The 20,850-nt window shown below is 48.0% G+C and overlaps 1 protein-coding gene across 1 annotated transcript in view; it reads right to left on the reverse strand.

The window, feature by feature from the left end:
• The window catches only part of DNAH8 (dynein axonemal heavy chain 8), an 8,835,797-nt gene that overhangs the window by 7,651,092 nt on the left and 1,163,855 nt on the right, over positions 1 to 20,850 (reverse strand). The gene's annotated exons all lie outside the window — the stretch shown is intronic.

Here is a 20,850-nt window from a genome sequence, read left to right on the forward strand (position 1 = left end):
TCCCTATGACGTGGGCTGCATAAAGAGTATTGGGGGAGTAAGAATAAAGCTGAAAAAGGGTGCAATACTACCCAGAGTGAAACAATACCCACTATCAAAAGAGGCAGATGAGGGCATATACGAAACAATAACGGCCCTAATAAATAATGGCATATTGGTACCATCAGAATAACCATGTAACATGGCCGTGTACCCCGTGCGCAAAGCTAAAGGAGGGTCTTGGCGTTTTATCCAGGACCTCAGACCCTTGAACAACATTGTGGAAGCGGAATACCCCATAGCAGCAAACCCGGCCACAATATTATGTGGAATTCTGGCAGAGGCCTCACGGTTCACAGTGATTGACCTCAAAAATGCCTTTTTCTCAATAACCCTGCACCCAGATTCACAAGACTTGACAAGCTTCACATACAGAAACACAAAATAGAAGCACACCAGGTTACCACAAGGGTACTGCGAGTCGCCCTCAATTTTCAACAGAGTAATACAGATGGACTTGGGAAACATTGAATTGGAAAATACGGTGCTGCAATATGTTGACGATATAATAATTTGCAGCACAAGTGAGAAAAGGTGCAGGGAGGACTCATTGAAAATGCTGACAGTGTTGGCTGAAAAGGGTTACAAGGTAGACAAAGAAAGGTTACAGTACTGTCAGGAACAGGTACTATACATTGGTCAACTAATATCCCAACACGGAAGAAAGATTGCACCACAAAGAGCACAAGCTATATCAAACACGCCACTACCACAAACGGTGAGGGAGCTGCAGCAGTTCCTGGGATTACGCAACTACTGTAGAGCATGGGTTTTTGACTACAGCTCATACATAGGACCCCTACTTGAAGCATTGAGAGAAGCACACAAAGGGGACAAAACATTGGGGTGGACAAGGGAAATGAAGGAGGCATTTGACGAGTTGAAGCATGCCATATACACTGCTCCCGTACTAGTCACCCCAGATTATGAACGGCAGTTCTTTATCTTTTCACATTGCAACTCAGCAGTAATGAAAGCAGTATTGACTCAGAAAACCAGAATGGGGCACAAGCCAATAGCGTTCTACAGCAGTCACTTGGACCCTGTTATGTTAGGACATTTCCCTTTGCGAACAGAGTCTCGCCCCGGCTGCATTTGCGGTAGAGAAATCATCATCGATTACAATGGGGTGCCCAACCACACTATTTGTGGAGCATGTGCTGTTCGCAATATTGAATAAGCCTAAATCCACAGTAACAACGCAGAGGGCGTCAGGTTATGAGATCATTTTGTCTGGACCTGAACTGTCAATTGTCAGATGTAGCACAGTTAACCCAGCTAGGTTCATAGCGGAAGTTATTGAGGAAGGTGATTATGCTCACGATTGTACACAGACTATCGAAACGTATTCATGCACTAGAAAAGTTGAAGTGTCATATCCCACAGAAGGAGATGGTCATTGTGGCGCCGTTGGTCCCAATCACGAGTGGCGGCCATTGTTTCTCCCAAGATGGCGACGTCATCCGATTGCAGTATTCCAGCCTTGCAAGGGATGCTTGCAACCTTTGCTCCACCCCCTCAGCAAGGATCTGGTTATCTTGCGGCAGGCACAACGCTCGAGTGCGTTGCTACTCTTCCCAGTCAGCGCTTCGTAAGTTCGCCTCTAGGCTTATACTCTTACTAAACTGCTCATTACACCTTGCTAATACCTTCCACTGTTTCTGTCTTTTAGAAGCTTTCTTATCGTACTGCAAGGGCAGAGATTCCGCCTCATAACCTCGGCTTTCGAGTGTTAGAACGGCTCGAAACAGATCCTTTTCATTCCACCTGTCACCGCTTGCCTCAATCTGGACACATCGCATACATTGATTCATTTCCCAACTGCGTAATTCAGAAGGTTTTTTCTTTGCATCACAATCCGAATCTGCCGTCAGGTACCTTTCTCCCCTTCTCAATTGTTCCTTTGGCATTTCAGAAAGGTCAGCCTGCTTCTAAAGTCAGGTCTTTCTTGTTTCCCTTACACATCCTATTAGATTCCCAAAGTTACATCACGAGATCCACTAGTTCAGATACTCTGTGTTTAACAGAAGGACTTCATACACATGCAATCCTGAGACTTTATAGGGCACCATCTCCTTTACAAAGGGTAACTATTTGGCAACTAATATTCTACTTCCACTCTGTCTTTCAGTCCAACTTACCATTCTCTAATTGTTACTTTCGTTATTTTCCTTGTGGTATTTGCATTCAGTCTCCTGGAATTGTGTCAGAGATTCGCCCTAACCTGCTCTACAGAGAAGACGTCCATCAGCTGAGGCGATCAGGGTTTTCTTCCCCAGAGGGTTTCACTGGGGAGTTCATTCCTTCCTGGTGCAATTGAGCACGGGTTAGGAAAAGATTCCCCCGGGGGGACTTCTCATATTCAACACATTCGAGCTACTGGATCAGGTTAGTGGGTGCATGTTGATGGGGAATCATTATTATTCCTGGAAATTCTAAACTCAAGAATAGTATTTTACATGAAGAGGATGCACTCAAGGGTGGAGAGATTTTATACATTGATGGGTCATCAACAATAGACCAAAGTGATGGGAAAAGGAGAACTGGGGCAGCAGTTGTAAAAATGACAGAAGATTTGATGTATGTCCCGGTGAAATGTGTGCAGTTACCACAGCATTATTCGGCTCAAGCAGCAGAATTGGTTGCACTGATCTTGGCGTTGAAGGAAAGCGTTGACAAAAGAGTTACTATATATTCTGATAGCGCATATGTCACGTCAACTGTCCACTCGGGGTTGATAAAATGGCAGAGAAGGGGGTTTAGGAGAGCTGATGGCACCCCAGTGCAACATGCTCTGTTGTGAGCAGAATTAATTGAAGTAATTAATGATCCCCAAAAGATAGCTTTGGTTAAATGCCCGGCACACACTAATGGAGACGACCATATCTCGAAAGGGAATGAAACAGCAGACGCACATGCCAAACATGCGGCGTACTTTGGTGAAATATGGAACCCCCCAGAGTCAGAGAGAGGGAGAGGGAGGGGGATAGCAAAACAGATGTTGATGAAAGAAGGGTACACACATCTCCCCGCCACACAGATAATGGGATTACAGGCAGCCGCACCAATGGCAGAAAAGGAACGACGGGTAAAAAGAGGATGTACGATGTCCCCAACTGACGCACTGTGGCGTCAAAATAACACTGGAAAAGTGGTCATGCCGTTGGCACTGCTGAACACCGCCATGGCCCAGCTCCATCACCCAGCTCATACAGGAAAGGAAGTAATTGCAGCACGAATTAGGGAAGACTGGTTCTGCCCCGAGTTAAATTTTCATGTAACAAATTTTATCAGCAATTGCCTCACATGCCAACAGTTTACGGCCGGTCACACGCTGCAAGTGATAAAAGGTACTATAACCCGGGCAGAGGGACCCTTCCTGCACATTCATATTGACTAGGTTGATATGATCAATGTATGTCAAGGAAATAGGTATATGATTGTAGTGGTATGCCCGTTCTCCAGGTGGATCGAGGCCGGACCATGCTCACACGCAGATGCGTTCAGAGCAGCTAAATTTCTAGTGAGAGAGGTTTTCCCCATGTGGGGTGTGTGCGAAGTGTTACGGTCAGATAACGGCCCACATTTTGCTAATGAAATGTTTCAGCACATCACGTCCTTGCTGGGTATTAAGCATAAATTTGCATGTGCATATCACCCGCAGGCCAACGGTATATGTGAACGCCTGAATGGCCTATTGAAAGAAGAAATAGCAAAGATACAGCAAACAACCAAGAAGAGCTGGTTGTACTGTCTCCCGCTAGCTCTATTTGAGCTAAGGAATAGGCCAGGGTCTGATCACCACCTCACTCCTCACGAGGTGGTGATAGGACGTCAAATGCGCCTTCCTCTAACGCCTACATCAAGAGCATTCAGAGACCATGAAAACACTGCAACTGTTCTTGGTGACGAAATGTATCAATATGTGTCTTCTTTGATTACTAGTGTAGCATTTGTATCTCAACAGCTCGAGCGCACGTGGGGCGTGTCGAAGAGTTCTCAACAAGAAGACACCGACAAGGAACTGGAAAAGGAAGGACTAAGCAAAATTGCTAAAGGTGACCATGTGCTACTCCGCAACTTTAATAGAAAGTGGAACGGCCCACGCTTTACTGGTCCCCATTTGGTAGAGGTGGTAGCTACCAGAGCGGTGAAATTGCAGGATAAGCGTGCCTGGAATCACCTACACGACGTGAAGATCTACAAACTCCAGACCCTCCCTAGCTTAACGACAGGGCCATTGGAAGAGCAACAACAGCAACAGAATCGGCTACAGAGAAGGAGACGTCGACCACAGCCGACGACAGTAGTGCCACTACACCTGATTACCCCCCAGATTCCCCAGAGGCAACTACTGAAATAGACACTGGACGCTTGCCCACAGCCCATCCCATGGTCACGAGATCGCAAAGTAAACAAACTTCCGCCAATTGAGCCCAACCCCCTCCCCTCTAAGGTCACCCCCGATTGAAGGACATTGTATTGCACACACACACACGCACACACACACATGTAAAACACTTGTATGTTTTCTCTTTTCTTCTCTCGCACATGCAGGTACTGTGTATAATTGTATTGTTAAGAAAATAAGTAACTAACAGTGTACTGTGCCCAGGAGTAGATGCTGCCCACGGATGATAACACTCCTGAAGCCCTATCACACCAATTTGTATATCACATAAGAAGGCCAAAGTACCTAAGAAGAAGGAGGGTACATGTATATTACACCGCATTTATTTTGGCCATAGAACAATCATTTCCACATCTTCACCAGCATTTACCTGCTCTAAGAGATAGATCACTAAGATTAGCGTGGGAACAGCTCTTCACCTGGGCACTGAACGATTACTTGATAGGGAGAGCTTAATAACAACCACTAACAATAATAACCAGCGTATTGAGGATTTTCAGGCGGGCACCTTTAACATCGCAAGAATAAGTTGCTGGACTGCAGCAAGGTAAGAGCAAATGCCGGTGAGACTAGCTTTTGTAATAAAAATGGTAGGAGTATTGGTCATCACTGGTCTATTGGCTGCCTCTGTATGGCAGAAAAGTTATGCTATCAATATTATGGCTGCACCCAAACCTAACATACCCCCTCCCACGGCTGCAACAAGTATGACGTCAGGTGGTACTAGCAACCGTCCGCATAAGGGAAGTAGAGTTAAACGCAGCACATATACAGATAACAAGGGTATCAATAATTACATAACAGATTCAGCACACGTCTCAAACAACATGTGGTACCAGCACATGACCCAAATTGGTAAGCAGACAACAGAAGATAGCTGTTATGTTTGCTCATTAATCCCATACGCCATGAGCGCTTCTCGAACATTCGTCGTCACAGAAATACAAGAAAAGACGACGCGATGTATAGTATATCTGGCACTATTCCAAACGAGAGGACAATTGCAAGGAACGGTGGTGAGAATGAAGTGGGAAACATGAGACACATACCCATACGAAAACAATTTCCTCAAGTCATATTTGAGTTACCACAAGAGCAGTTTACATGCTGAAGCATTCAGATACATGACAAGTGGTCCTGAAAAGGGAGAAATGAAGAAAGTAACCCTACAATACCTACCATGTGATTGGTACGCCACTGAAGGTCCTGGTATACAAGGCTGTTGGAAAAGGCCACTGATAACAATAACAGGGAAGGTATACATGAACAATGAATGGGAAATAGGAGTGGTCGGTAGCAACATGATAACAAGAGAGAATATTACCACCATACAGGAACACAACGACAGATGTTGGACGACATGGGGCAATTACGTACCCATGCTGACATGGATGGAGAAGGATGAAGACCCAATAAGCATACTACCGCTGACCGCGCCCAAGTTATGCTACCAACATGTGGAAGCGTGTTAGAATTACCAGAGGGGGGTGCTGGAACAGCAGTGATAATGGATCACTATTGGGCCTGCGGAAATAAGGCATATCACACCCTGCCCCCGTGTGGAACGGTATATGCACAATGGTACATATCAATGTACCATCGCTAGTGGTGCCGCAAAAACATATGAACATGGCCAATTTCCCCAAAATGGATAAAGGGAACAAGAGGAAGAAGAGATCCGTACAATCACAGGAGGGAGAGAACAACAACAACAACAATGTCCTAAAAAGGATAAAGAGACAAGGAGAACCCCTGACAGGAAACTACCTGTGGGGAAGGTCGGAAACAGCACTCACTTCTATCCCACCAGAACATAGGTTATTTAGCAGGGCTGCTATGTTCTTCTCGTCAATAATACACCCTGGACTACAAGCTTATGCAAACGCTAAATGGCTCCAGATCACCCGATGGGAACTAATGATGACGATTAATTCAACAGTAAACGGATTCAATGCAATAAAAGAGGAACTGCGAGCGGTAAGAATGGTAGCACTACAGAACAGATATGTACTGGATCTCCTCACAGCGATGGAGGGAGGAGTTTGTGCAAAAATAGGACAATCATGCTGCACATTTATTCCTGCTAACGATGCAGATAATGGTACACTTACCGAAGCAGTATCACAACTGGCCCAGATGCACTCCAAGATGATGGAAGAAAGTAAAGGTGTAAAGAAGGATGATAGCTGTTTTTCATTGCTATGGTCATGGATGCCATCATGGCTGTCGGACGGGCTGAAGATAATAATTGGATGCATAATACTGGCTGCAGCTGTATTGATTGTAATAAGGTTTTGGAAGGTCAGGAAGGCACGCACTACAGACGAAATGATCGAAATGGTCGGCATGCACCCCTTGATGCCAACTGACGACGACCAGCACACAGACGTGATAATAAAGGAAAGAGAGAAACTGCGCAAACAGATCATCGCCAATCACTTAGACCCACCATCCGTAAAGCTTGAGAACCCAAGAAACCCGAGGAGCTATATCGGAAGGTGGGTATACTGCAAACCGGGAGGGAGCTGTGTATACATGTACTGGTCATTTGAAGACCATGTCAACCACTATGGACACCTGGGAGGAGTGACCAAAATATGGAGAGTAAGAGGAGATAAAGAAAAAGATATGTTTGTGGTCGACAAGTCGACCAGAGGGGGGACTGAAGTGGCAGAATGGGAGAAAAAGCTCCCCCCAATCTCCTCGCGACCATGGCCCAGAGGATCGCGGCCTTGACACCCACCACGAGATGAATTAGTCTATCTACCAGACGACCAAATACCCTGGTTCAAGAACATACGGATATGCCCACCAGCCTGCCCACCAGCCTGCCCTACTCAAGCCGACACCTGCGGCATGGATGAACTCGACTAAGACCTCAACAACAAGCACCCACATCGTTAGAGGTGCCATGACGACCTAGCCAACTGCCAAGAACACACGTGCCACCATGCACACTGGACACTCACGCACCAACCCACATGAAGAATACAATCAGTGCTATGACGTAGGTGACAGATACACCCACTGACGCGCATCTTTATTATTTTTCACATAGGTTTTCCGTAATGCAGAAACGCAAGACGCATAAAGCACTCGCGTGTACGCTTGCTGACGCTTCTCCCACCCCTTGCATCGTGACAAGAATATAATGAAGACGTAATACTGCCTATGAAGCCATGTCGCACTACAGCACAGGTGCCGTGCATTAACCTCCCCACCTATGAACCAGGCCCAAGTAGGCTGCAAGCAAGAGCCGCCATGAACACTGAATGAGCAAGAGTACAAGTGCTGATCACGCAGAACGAGCCCAGCGAGAGCTCACAGCCAAGGGAGCAATGTTGCAACTCGTATGCTACCAGCCGACGCCAAGGTCACACCTGTAAGCAAAGCCAAGCACGCAGAAGCAAAATACAACTTTAAATGTGCAGAATTCTGCCCCAGCCACGGTCTCCCCTCACGTGACCAAGCCAACCTGACAAGGTGCCAGACCCACGAGGGAGAAGTCGCCTGGGCCCCACGTCTGGGAAACAGGCTGCAACAATGAAATGACCCAATGGACACCTACAGCGATGGGAATGGTCTGCTCTCAAGCCTATGAGCAAATCCGCGCATTGTCTGCACTAACACATAGTTACATATTGTTGCTAGTGACAGGAACACCGCTAGCTGGGAACGACAATGGTCCCAGGCTGGGGGGCTCGTGGATGGACCAATCAGAACATGGGGGCACTCATCACTGACGCCACTAACATTAGCCAATCATTAGGGGTCTTCGTGTAACAATTTTCAAGTATCTAATAGAAGGGACAACCGAAGTATACCACCTGACTCATCCTCAACCACTAATACTGTTCTCTATATGTATGCTATACTAACCCTACCACTCGAGGAACCAATCCAGAGTGGCGATAGGTGTTTCGCTAACTTTCCCAGGTGACGCAGGTAGCGCGTCATACTGAGGCAAAATGGGCCTGCGAGCCCCACAAATTTTGAGAGTCTGGACGGACGCATACGATCCTAGACCCATCCCTGCCGTTGTTTAATAAACAGCAAAACCACCTTGCTTCTTGTGTGTGTCTCATACTCATTTTTGGGGAACACGGAGGAGTTGGGGCCTCCCAGCCCGGAGGTCCGCGGACGGCCCAGCCGACCCCGGGTTAATCACCCCGACAAAGGTGCACGTCTCCTTGGGCCCGACAGGTGTCGTGTCCGAGAATGCGGTGGCCGTGTGCCACCGGGCAATACTGTGTGGGAGAACTCCATTTATGCAATTGCACAACAACAGGGGGCATCATGTGAGATTATGGCTCAGGTCATGGAAAGGGTGGCCACTTCCATTACAATCCATTTCCAAATGCAGGTGGGGCTCCAGCAGCATGCAACGCGGTCCATGTGCGGCTCACACAGGCAGCCCATGTTGGCCACCAACAGGGACCAATGGGCTGAACTGGGGGCTCTGCGCACAGCCATATCTGCTGAGGCACAGGCCCACAGGGATGCCCTGAGGGAAGATAATGTTTCCCTCAGAGCTACTCTGGGTGCACTTGAGATGGCCCGGAGTAGATGGTCAGACCAGCAGCTGGAGCAGCTAACACGCAACATCTCAGCTGAGCTCCAGGCAACCCGTGAGGACTTGCAGGCAGAACTCCGTGCTACACGTGGGATGCTGCTTGGGGACCTCCAGACCATTATCCTGCAGAACCAAACCTTTCATACCCGCATGCTCGCTGCCATGGAGGAGCATGCCAGGGCTTTATGTGGTCCCGTACCATGCACACCTTCTCATATTCCACCAGAGGGTGACGACAGCGACGGAACTTCTCCCTCAATCAGCTAGCCGTGAAGGCCATGAGCCCATGGAGGGTTTTCCTTTTTCTCAACATCCATGCATGTGGGTGTTGAGGTGCACCCTGCTCCTCCTCCCTTCTGGGTGGTCCCCCCGCCCTCCATGTCAACCATGCCATTTTTGATTTTTGTGCATTTATGTAACAGTGTGTTTCTTTGTGTGGCATCCGAAGGCATCCACTGTGTGTTACAGGTGAGCCCATACAGGCTTGTCTTGTGTTTGTGTTTGAGGCTTGGGGTCCAGACACATATGCCACTCCTGCTTCCCCTTTCCATGGGCTTGCAATGATGGCACTGTTTGACAATAACTTACAAAGAGACATTGGGCTTCAATCAGTTGTGTGGCCAGTCTGCAGTCCGAACTGTGTATACACCCCTAGTGGGGATTCATGATGGTTTCTCCACTGCATGGTTGATATGAATATTGCTTTTAATATTGCTCATTGTGCATATTTACATGTTGCTTCTTCATGTGTTACCTTGCCTGTCTCCATTGCAGATGCAGTTCATGCTGTATGATGTACCCTGCCACATTTACCTACAAGCAACACGCTGAAGATGGGAGGGGTCCATGTGGTGGCTTTCTCAGATTGTGACACTTGGGCTATTGTGATTGGTCACTGTCTGACGTTGCCACTGTTGGGTCCTGTATTCATGATTTGTCATGCAGATAGATATATGTTCATGTGTACAGTTTCATTTTGATATGTGAGAGGGAATTGTCTGTGGCCTGTTTCCATTGTTGACGGTGCACCTTGTGACAGTTGTGTCATGTGTTGTGCATTTATTTGGTTGTTTTCACATTGTATGCCATGGCATAGTGTGTCGAGCGGGTGGCATGGGCTTTGGGAGGGATTAGGTGACATACCAGTATTTGGTTGTGCTGATTTGCAAGGGGGTAGTGGATTATGCAGCATGAATGTGTGCCTTTTGGTCACACGGCATTGGGTTTCTTTAAGTAGCTAGGGATGCACACATTGTAGCACTTCCAGTGACACATTCTCAGGATGGTAAGGTTGTAACAGTTCACTGTCCCTTTCCCATCATCGATTGTCACCTGGAATGTGCCAGCCCTGTGTGAATTCCACAGGTGTGGGATTTTAGGTGAAAAATGTAGCCACAACCTGGGTGCGGGCTGCCTCGCCACGTGCCCTTTCCCCTCCCATGTGCAGGGGCCGTGCATGTGGTTGGGAATGTGGGGGTACCACCATGTCCACTGGTACGCCCCGCCTAGTTGCAACGTTGTGCAGGACACATGCTGCCACAATGATCCTGCACACTACTTGGGGCGCATATAATAGCTGCCCACCAGAGTGGTCAATGGACAGAAACGTGACTTCAGCACTCCGAATGTGCGCTCCACTATGCCCCGGGTTGCAATATGGGCTGCCTTGTATCTTACCTCGGGTGGTGTGGTGGTGTTCCGTATTGGCATCATCATGTTGGTGTTCAGAGGGTGGGCACTGTCTGTCCCTTGGGGAGGTGATAATGGTTGTGATTAGTTGGATTTCTCCATTTCTCTGTGTGTGACATGTATGCATGTGCACAGGCATTTGTACTCACCAATGAGCCATGTGTCGCCATGCCTCCCAGCATCCAGGTCCCGGTTTAGGGGTGACATTCTGAATATGAAACTATCATGGGTGGACCCTGGATAGTTTACGTAGACAGAGGTGATTATTCCCTTGGCATCGCATACCACCTGCACGTTGATGGAATGCCAGTGCTTGCGATAGATGTGCTCAGTGGCCCTAGGTGGACGTAGAGCCACGTGGGTGCAATCAATGGCACCAAGCACTCTGGGGAAGTGTGCCACCGCATAAAGGTCCTGTACCACGGCCTGCCTTTCTGCAGGTGTTCTGGGCACATATATGTGCCTGCGGACTGAGGGCTGTGCAGTCATGATTGCAAAGACCTGGTGTAGGCAGCATGACTGCGTGGGCTGTGAGATGCCCCCAACTATGGCAGTTGTCAACTAAAATAACCCAGTGGCCAAGAAATGCAGTAAATTGAGCACCATTTCCAAGGGGCTCAGTGCTTTGGAGCACAGGGTGGGTAATGTGAGGTCATCCTCCCACTCAGTGACCAGGTCTAGGATGATATGGGGTAGAAACCTGTACCCGCCATAGACCTGGTCATCAGGCATCCCAAAAAGGCTGGTCCTAGGTAAAAAAATGTGGGGCCTGGCTATCCTCCTCCTCCTGCGGTGTCTCACGACCACTGCTGCGAGGAACGGTACATTCATTGTAGCGGTATGAGCTTGTTTGTTGTTTGTGCGCACTTTTATTCTGCACGGGGCGCTTACGCCAGCTTTCGCCTGGCGTACGTGTTTACAACTTAGCAAGTCTTTTGTGGCATGTGGGTTTCCCCTGTTCGATTCCATGAATACGTGTTGTTAGCGCGTGTGTGGGCGTTGCAAGGATTTCGCTGCGGTACTACCCCCGTAACGACCACGTTTTCGCGTGTTGTCCCCCATTCCAAGTCATCCGCCCCCTTTTTAGGTGTGTGCGCTGGGCAGTGTGCGCCTTCACTGGGCATCTCGTGCACAGCCTTCTGGATGTAGCAATGACGTGTCTGCCACACACGGATTCGGCACAGGTTACAGGTAAGCCACGCAGAGCCCCTTCCATGAATCGCCAAACGGGTGCTTGCGCGGCTTTCACAAGCGTGCGCTGCAATTTTCACACTTGCGCCTCTGTTTTTGGCGCACATTAATTCCATGAATTACCCCCACTGGGTTTTCAGACTTGTAATGGCCAGAGATAATTTAAAGTCCCTAAAACTCCCTACATGGAATTTTAATGGTTTGGGCACCGGAATCAAACAGCGTTTGGTCACACAATTCCTTAATAGACATTCCCCTGACATGGCCCTCCTCACCGAGATGCATTTAGCCGGCACAACATGTAACTTCTTCTGACGTTCGAACTATCGCACCACGATGCATGCAGGCTTCTCCACAGGCTCCAGATGGGTTTTGATCCTCCTCCACAAGCGGCTTCCCTTTACTCCCAGGTTGTGCAAGATCCCAGGGGGAGATTTGTATTTGTACAGGGAGTACTGTGGGGTGAAACATTAGCAAAACTTGCAATATACGGCCCTCCGTCGCTCACCAATGAGCTGATTGATGATATAACCCCCATAATCACAGATCACGGGTCGGATCACTGGGTTCTTGGCGGGGACTTCAATGAAGTTATGGACGTGACGCTAGATTTCACTCACTTACGTGGCAGAAACCCCAAAACATGTACCAAACTGGCCGCCTTTGCCTCAGCACTCGGCCTGAGTGACATCTGGTGAGACCTGCAGCCCACGGAGCGGGGATACTCTTATCACTCTGGAGTCCATGCCTGGTGATGGAACAGAAGACAAATAGGCCGACCCCTGCACCATCGTGGCGATTAAACAGCTATTACCTCAGCTTTCCAGAATGTATCGATCACATCCATGACAAAACGACCGCCTACTTTGAAATCAATGATGGTACAGTAGATAGTCCAGCAATGCTGTGGGAAGCATATAAACCAGTGCTCCTTGGAGAAATGATCTCCTGAACATCGGCCCACAAAAAAGTACATCAACAAAAGGTAGTGATGGCTGAACAAGAGGTAATGAAACTGGAGACTGAACACATACTTACGGGGTCGCCCGACATGCATTGGTCCCTCCTAACGGCTAAAGAGCGTCTCTGCAACGTCGTCCTAGATAACGCTAAACAGGCGCATTCAGAGATGCGCACATGGCTATATGAAAATGGGGACAAGCCGGCAAGATAATAGCCTGTTTGGAACGGAGGGATGTGGGTCAACGACAGGTCAGGGAGATCAGGAATGCACAGCTACAGTCAGTGCAATCGGACCGTGACATTGCAGAGGGCTTTGCAGATTATTAGGCGGCCCTGTTCAATGCCCCAGTCGGACCAAACAATAATGCTGTGTTAGGTGATATTACACTTCCCTGCTTGACCACAACACAGAAAGAACAATTAGAAAGGGATATCACGGAATCAGAAATCGTAGCGGCCATCTCCCAATCAGGAAAGACGCCCTGTCCTAACGGTTTCCCCATTGAGACTTGGAAAGAATTGGGAGATAACAACATGGCCACCCCCCTCTTAAAATGTTTCTCCATTGTAAGGTACAAGGGATCCTCCCCACAGACCTATGCAAGGCCAACATAGTAGTTATCCCAAAACAGGGGAAACCCCCGGAACTATGCAGCTCATACAGGCCAATCTCACTACTCAACAGCAAAACTAAAATTCTAGCGAGGGTAATGGAGGACAGAATCCAAATGGTGGTCTCTTCTCAGATCCACCCGGACCAATGAGGCTTCATGCCATAAAGATCAACGCAAATGAATATCCATAGATTATATCTAATGCTGGAGAGAGCTCCGGCCCTCCAGGGACCCCTTGCACTGTTGGCCGTTGACTTTGAAAAGGCTTTTTTCATGGGAGGGCCTCTGGGAGATCATGAGACAAATGGAATTCGGAGAGGCATTCATGGGTTGGGTCCAGCTCCTATATGAATCTCCAGTGGCAGCAGTCAGGGTCAATGGATGGCCCTCCAGGCAGTAGTTGAAGTGTACGAAAAGAAGTAGTGGAACTATGATCCCTACTGGTCTGCACCGCTCCCCACAAACCCCATCGCTGCACCCCTCCCATGCACAATACAAACACCAAAACACATGTGCCTGCTGTTTAAGGGAATGTACATTGCAGTGCACTGAAAGTACAAGTTTCAACTTCTTCCTAAACTTTTATTTCAAAACGAAACCGCTCCGGAACGGTTTCTTTTTAAAATAAAAGTTATAGGAACGGCAAAACTTAATTAAAAGAAGCAGAGGAGCACCGCTCCCGACCGCTCCCGCCCACTTCGACCACTGCCTCCAGGGCCTTCCAATTGGGGAGGGGCACTCGACAGGGATGTCCTCAGTCCCTGTTGTGCTTAGCGATAATTATTGAATCACTAGCAATACTATTGCACCAATCAAACGTGTGGAAGGGATTCTACTGGCCCGACGGTACGGAGGACAGGGACTCCCTGTATGCCGATGATCTCTTAATATACCTGGGCGACCGAGTCCATTCCAGCCCGGTAGTCACCAGAATACTTGAACTATATGGGGAATTTAGTGGACTAAAAATAAATTGTCAGAAGTCTATTCTTTTCCCGGTCAAGGGGGCAGCCAGGGCAATCCCCCTGCACTGTCGATACTGCATAGAATTTAGACAATGCCATTATTTGGGGATCCAGGTGACGACCAACCTTTTGCAGTAAGTACCCCACAATCTACAGCCAATTACCGAAAGATTCACTACCGACGCCCGACATTGGGTACTGCTTCCGCTGACCCTGCTTGGAAGAGCTACTCTTTTTAAAATGTTGGCACTACCGTGCTTCTTATATATCCCCCTGTAATGCCACTCTCAGGGTACCAGATCTGGAATACCACAATATAGAGGGTGTTCTTAGAGGTTTTCTATGGGGCGGGGGACATCAGCCAATCACACTACAGACACTTCAGCGATCCATCTGGGGGGGTGGGATTGAGTTGCCACGGCTCCAGTCGTACTACTGGGCAAGTCAAAATGACGGTGGTTAACAATATCCTACACGGGGATAGGGATCTACCTCATATCCTGGCGGAAAGCAATACACTACATGGCATGTCCCCACTCACAAATCTTTATTGGACCCTGGATAGAACCCCCTATACCTGGACAGTGGCAGCCCACAAAACATTGATATGGCGAGATGCCCATAGGTACATTGGCTGGGATAAAAAGGTGACCCCGAGTGCAAGCTTTATGGAAGAAAAGCAACTTGTTCGAAATAAATAAATTACTGACATTGCCGGGATGGGTGTCGGCTGGGAATGCAACGATCAGTGATATAGTTGTAGATGGCAAACTGGCCTCTTTTGAAGAACTAATCAATAGGTTTGGTCTCCCTCGCACAGAACATTACCGCTACCTTCAGCTAATTAATGCGGCACATGCACACTTCCCCACACTTTCGAATATGCCAGAATGCACACCACTGGAAAGAAGAACAAGTTACTTACCAAATGTAACATTCTTTCGACCGGATGTTCCTCCCATGTATTCCTCATCTTGTGATAAATCGTTATCTCCAGCTTCGCTGCTTCAAAAAAAAAATTCTTCGGCAGAGGGCGCTGCGCTCGAGGTCGTGGCGTCGATTGTCCCTCGACGTACTCCGTACTCTGTCGATGTCAGCGATGGTATAAATAGCTCGAGCCGCGCCCGTTGCTTCAGTTCTGTTTTTTCGATGAAATATATATATATATAGGAGGAACACCCAGGCGTGTCCCATGACCGATACATTCTTCGTGAGAGGAAAGTGTAAGAAAACGTAAACTGTACTGTGGGGTAGGATGGGAGGGTCGATGAGGAATATGTGGGAGGAACATCCAGTCGAAAGAACGTTACAGTTGGTAAGTAACTTGTTCTTCGAATGGATTGTGTCCTCCCACGTATTCCTCATCTTGTGATAGGCTCCAATAGCAGTATCAATTTTTTGGAGGTGGGAGTACTAATTTCAGTTTTCGTGGACAGAATGCAGAACTGCCTTTGCGAATAAACCCTTGTTAGAGGAGGCAGTATCCAAACAATAATGTTTAACAAAAGTATGCATTGTTTTCCAGGTTGCAGCTGCCCAAATATCTGCAGCTGGGACTCCCCTCTTTAGAGCCGCAGAAGTAGCCATTCCCCTTTTAGAATGAGCTCGAAGCCCATCTGGTGGTTCTTTTCCCGCTAATCTGTAGCATTCAACTATGGCTAATATGATCCAGCGGGAAATTGTCTGTTTTGTTACAGATAAGCCTAGTTTATGACCAGTATAAACCACAAAAAGTTGGTCATCTTGTCTCAATTTAGCCATTCTTGAGATGTAAAAACTAAGAGCCCTCTTGGGATCCAATCTGTGTAATCTCTCCTCTTCTTTGGCCAGATGAGGAGGAGGATAAAAGGTTGGTAGTACTATTTTTTGTGACAAATGGAAGTCTGAGACTACTTTTGGCAAGAAGGAAGGTTTAACTTTAAGGACTACCTTATCTTTATAAGAAATAGTATATGGTGGTTTACATGAGAGATCCTGATGTTCGCTAACCCTGCGGGCTGATGATAGGGCCACAAGGAGGACAGTTTTTAGAGTCAAAAGCCTCAATGGACATGAGTGCAGGGGCTCAAAAGGTATACAAGTCAAGAATTTTAATACTAAATTTAAGTCCCAAGTTGGTACAAGAAAAGGTACTGGAGGGTATACATTAGTAAGCCCCTTTAAGAATTGAATTATTAACGGTATTTTGAAATATGAAACCTCTTCCGAGGAGCTCTTGAAATTGGACAGCGCAGCAAGGTATCCTTTGATTGTTCCTATCTGGAGCCCCAGATTAGCTAGACGTAGTAGAAAAGAGAGCACCATTGGGGTGCCACACTGAAAAGGGTCCACATCCTTGTCTTTGCACCAGTTACTAAACCTGTTCTAGCGACATCGGTACAAAGATTTTGGTGCTGGTCTTCTGGCCGAAAGCAAGATTTCCATTACGTCATCCGGAAGATCCCAATCCTTGTATCTCAACCTCTCAGAAACCATGCGTGAAGGTTGAGTGTCTTGACCTCTGGATGGAGAACCCAACCTTCCTCTTGCGAGAGAAGATCCTCTCTTTGCGGAAGACATATTGGAGGGCATATGGACATGTCTAGAAGGTCCGGGTACTACGTCCTCCTGGCCCAATCCGGGGCAATTGGGATCATGGTATTCCTGAACTTTCTCAACCTCCTGATTACTTGAGGAATCATAGGGACTGGGGGAAACGCGTACAGCAGTGGAAAATTCCACTCCACTACGAATGAGTCTCCCAGAGCTCCTCTTTGAGGAAATTCTCTTGAGCAGTACTGATCGCACTTCCGGTTGATCGTGGTGGCAAACAGATCCACTTGAGGGGTTCCCCAAAGGGCGAAGATCTCCAGAAGGACTTCCTGAGCCAGCTCCCACTCGTGAGAGACCGTGCTCTGCCTGCTCAGAGCGTCTGCTGCCATGTTCTTCTCTCCGGCTAGGTGAATTGCCGATAGAGAAATTCCTTCTCGTATTGCCCAGAACCAGAGCTGCATTGCTTCTCTGCACAGTGGCAGTGACCCTACTCCTCCTTTTTTGTTGAGGTAGTACATGGCCACTGTATTGTCCATCATTATCAGGACCTTCTTTCCCTGTACAGAGGGCAGAAAGGCCTTCAGAGCTAGTCTGATTGCTCTCAGCTCCAAAAGGTTGATGTGTAGTTTGGACTCCGATGGAGACCAACAACCGTTGATTGTCAGATCGTTGGTGTGTGCTCCGCACCCTGTGAGTGAGGCGTCCGTCACTACTGTTATCTCCGGCCATGGTTGCCAAAAAGACTCTCCCTTGAGAATGTTGTTGTTGCAAACCCACCATAGAAGAGCCTGAGCAACTGCCCTCGGGACTTGCAGAAGATCCGACGTATTCCCTGAGAACCGGGACCACTGAGTTCTGAGTGCCCATTGAAGGGATCTCATTCTCAACCTGGCCTCTGGTACTAGGAAAATGCAGGATGCCATGAGGCCGAGCGACCTGAGAAAATCGAAGGCCGGTAGACGTTGGGCATTCTGGAATTTTGTTACCATCTGCTGGATGTGGAGAGTTCTCACTTCGGGAGGCGAGGCTTTTCCCGAGCATGTGTCCAAGACTGCTCCGATAACCTGGAGCTTCTGGGATGGTATCATGTGGGACTTCTTGAAATTGAGGGAGAAGCCCAATTTGTGGAGGAAGTGGAAGGTGATCGAAAGATGTTCCTGAGCTTGTTCTGGAGAACTTGCTCTGATCAACCAGTCGTCCAGGTAGGGATATATGTGAATACCTCCTCTTCTGAGACTCGCTGCCACAACCGCCAACAGTTTGGTGAAAACCCTTTGCGTGGAGGTCAACCCGAAAGTCAGAACTCGAAACTGATAATGAGAATTGCCAATCGCGAACCTCAGGTACTTTCTGTGCTTTGGATGGATTGGCACATGAAAGTAAGCATCCTGAAGGTCCAATGATACCAACCAATCTTGGAGTTGGAGAGCCTGAGGATCTGAGAAAGAGTCACCATCTTGAACTTGTCCGTCCTGAGGAACTTGTTCAAGTTTCTCAAGTCCAAGATGGGTCTCAGTCCTCCGTCCTTTTGTGGAATGAGAAAATATGGGGAGTACCAACCCCTGTTCCTCTCCGCTACAGGTACCAGTTCTATGGCACCTTTCTCTAGCAGGGTTAAAATTTCCTGCAACAGGAGCGGATCTGGAATTTTGACGGAGTTGGCTCCCGGTGGATGATTCTGAGGCCTTTTTAGGAAGGGGAGACAGTAACCTTGGGCTACTGTTTCCAGTGCCCAAGCATCTGTGGTAATGCCCCGCCATTCCTTCAGATGTTGAGAGATCCTGCCTCCCACTGGTGTTTTGTGTAACAAGGTCTCAGAGGGATTTGGAGGCGGCTGCAGGAGGGCTGAGGGTACAGATGCCGCTCCTGAGGCTGATTTTGCACCTCTTCCTCATGTTCCTCGAGGGAAGTTTCTTTTTCCCCTTTGAGAAGCCTGTCCTCTTCCTCTACCAAAAGAGGAGTAATATCGAAAAGAACGACCGCTCCAGGAAGATGAGCCGGAATAGGGTTTTAGAGGCTGGCGCAAAGAGGCGCTAAGTGATTTAGCTGCCGCTTTCGAGGTCTGAAGTTTTTCTAGGCTTTCATCAGCCTTTCTGCCAAAGAGCCTCGAGCCATCAAAGGGCATGTTGAGAAGTCTGGCTTGCACGTCCGGTGCAAACCCTGACTTCCTCAACCACGCAAATCTGCGTAGCACAACGCTTGCAGCCATGAATCTGCTGATACTATCAGCAGTATCCAGTCCAGACTGGAGACATTCCCCCATTGCCTCCTTCCCGTCTTTGACTATATTCAGGAAGCCTTCCCTTTCCTCGCCTTCCGGAATATGATCAGCGCCGCCGAAATACAGTCCCACAGGTTATGCGTAAACCTGGCTAGGGTACAGGTGACATTTGCCGATTTAAGTGCCATACTGCATGATGTGAAAACTTTACGTGCCCAGGCATCAATTGTGTTATCCTCTCTATCTGGAGGGATAGTTGGATAAGCAGTTTGTTTTGAAGTAGATGCTGCCTGAATGACTAAACTTTTTGGAGTCGGATGCTTATTCAAATATTCAGGATCCGTTCCAGCCGGTCTATATTTTCTTGGAAAAGTGCTATCTGCAGCAGCAATAGTTTCTGGCTTCTCCCAGTTTTTCTCCACTGTCCTTTGGAGGGCTCTGTGGAAAGGGAGAACAGGATCTTTCTGAGGTCCCTTGACGATTATATCCGTCTTGCCACCTTGTTAAAAAATGGGTGAAGTATTACCCCAACCCATATATTCAACTACTCTGGTCATAGGACCCCTGTACCCAGCATCTGCATGCTCTGCAGGATCAGGTTTGGCGAACTCTAATTCTGGGGATGTGTCAACTCCACTGGCAGAATGTAGAGTATCACTCAGGTCTTTCATTCTAGATTCCGGTCAATAAGTTCCTCAGGAACTTGTCTTGTACCATAAGTAACTCCGAAAGGAGTAACCTCATCTTCTTCTGAAGCAGACTCTTCATAGATTGCTGACATAGATTTGAAAAAGTCTGACCTGGGCAAAGGTGTGAATCTCCTTTCTTCCTCTTCCAAATGCTTCGAAGGAATTGGCAAATCCCTCGATGTTTTCGAAGGGGTCTTCGAAGTCTTCCAAGATGACTTCGATAATGGCGTCGAGGACGCTTTTGGCTTTGGGGTCGAAATTATCGACGTCGAGGGCGTCGATGAAGTCGTCGAAGTCTTCGACGACTTGAGTTTCTTGTATGGCACTGGAGAAGTGCTCGACTCTCGAAGAGTCTTCGTCGGTTTTACGTCGACTGAAGGTTTTTTGGATTCCTCGACGCTACCGGTCTTAGCCATGGTAGCCTTGGACTTCCCTTTGTCGTCCAATGGAGCGACTTTAGGGGTGTGGCTTTTTTGAGGGTCTTTCTAGGGGGTCAGGGCCGCATTCTCGAAAACCGCCATCATCGTTTTGCAGAATTCTTCCCACTTACTGGGAGAATCCGATTTAGTCGGACAACAAATTTCTTCGGTCGACTCTGAAGAAGGAGATGATGATGAGGGAGATCTATGTCTCCTCTTCATTTTTTTCGATGATGACGAAGAGTGTCTCGATCTACTCCTAGATCAATATCTCTTCGAGTGCCTATGGTGTTCCGATTCCTTAGAATCAGTCGCTTTCTTGTGTCTTTTTGACGAAACCTTTTTTGAGGCCTCCCTCCCCACCGACAGTTTACCTCTCCTCTCATGAAGAGCTTTTTCGGTCATAGATTGGCAGGACACGCAGTCGTCGGTTCGGTGACTGGAACCGAGACACCAGAGACAAATACGGTGGGGATCGGTGATCGACATCTTAGATCCACAATCTGCACACTTCTTAAACCCAGTTCTGGGTGTCGAAGGTGTC

The sequence above is a fragment of the Ambystoma mexicanum genome, chromosome 4q (assembly GCF_040938575.1).
Source record: "Ambystoma mexicanum isolate Mex_15411 chromosome 4q, UKY_AmexF1_1, whole genome shotgun sequence".
In the NCBI taxonomy this organism is placed as follows: domain Eukaryota; kingdom Metazoa; phylum Chordata; class Amphibia; order Caudata; family Ambystomatidae; genus Ambystoma; species Ambystoma mexicanum.